Raw genomic sequence first — 1,492 nt, 5'->3', positions numbered from 1 at the left:
TGCAGCATTTCATCTAGTTCTAAGTATTCATCACTGAGACAAAATCCCTCTAAAGACTCTCCTTCATGATCCATAAATGTTGAGATTTTCCATTCTAGCTGTAATTTTTCCTAGCCTGTGCAAGTGTTGCAAACTTTTCTTTCATCCTCTCAAATGGTTCTTTCTCTTGCTTCATATAGTTTCCTCATTTGTATGTCCTGATTAGTATTCTGATAAATACTTGAGGGGTACCTCATGAAAATCTTTGGGGTTATGTATCTATCTCCTCTCCAGAACTCTATTTATGAATTACAGAAGCCTTATTATCCCTATACTCTCATTTTCATTTTTTCACGTTATAGAGTTCACCAAGTTCCATCTGGGCTTTTTCTTCCTTGAGTTGTGACCTAGGAATTCTTTCAATGCACTAAGCTGATGTGAATGTAGGGCTCACTTTATTTGTTTATCATCTCCTGGGATCATTGTACTTCATTACATGATATTCAGTGTTTTGGAAATGCTTGCTTTGTTTTTTTTTGTTGTTGTTGCTGTTCCTTATTATTGTTTCAGGCAGGAGGGTAAATTCAGTCACTATTCCTCTCTCTTGGATGGAAGCAGAAGTCAATTACCATGTTCAGAACAAATCTACAATGGTGCTTAAAAGATGACAGAGGAAATGTAGTGTTTGAATGACTTCCTTACAGTAATGTCTGTAATCACAGTTTCACATTTAGGTTGAAATGTAGTCGTTTCTCATTATTCAATAAAACCTGTTTTCTGAAGTTTGAAATGTAGCTATAAAAACAATTCCTTTAGGTTGAAACATAAACATTAAGAAAATAAATTATTGTATTTGAAAAGCAGGATTTATGTGCAGGTACTGTACCAAAACCCCAAATCAAATATGAGTTTTAAAGGGAATAATTGAAAGCTGAAAATTCTCATCTTTGCCCCTTATATTTCCTCATTTTATTTATCAGAAAATGTCTTTTTCTCAAACATGGGGCTTCCTAGGAAAATATCAAGAACTGTAAGGCATTTAGAGAATCTCTATATTTTAACCACATATAGAAGGGCTGTGTCAGTACCACAGTAGCTCAAGTATACACTACTTAAGCACATTAAGGCCAATAATATTTCATACCTTGTACCATGTTAAAAAGGCAAATTGATAAATATCAATTATGATTTTAAAAGCTATACAGACAGAATGGTATTGTATGACATAAAATTTTCAAAGGGAATCAATAAATATTCACCATCTTATGAAATATTGTCAATATCATGGCACTATGTATTAAGATCACAAATTTCCTCATTTTATATGAAATTATTTTCATTGATTTCCTCAGAAATGAGATAGATACAATGAGAATCATGTTTATAGTATAAACTCTTCAGAGTTCAATCTTTAAGCTTAAGCTTCATGAAGTTCATATAAAACAAAATCCTGCTAATCTTCCCTTTTCCTTCTATTTTTTTTTTAGTCTTCTAGATTGAAATCTTAATGAGG

The sequence above is a fragment of the Propithecus coquereli genome, unplaced genomic scaffold, assembly GCF_000956105.1.
Source record: "Propithecus coquereli isolate 6110/MARCELLA unplaced genomic scaffold, Pcoq_1.0 Scaffold315, whole genome shotgun sequence".
Lineage (NCBI taxonomy): Eukaryota > Metazoa > Chordata > Mammalia > Primates > Indriidae > Propithecus > Propithecus coquereli.
This window is presented reverse-complemented; position numbering follows the sequence as displayed.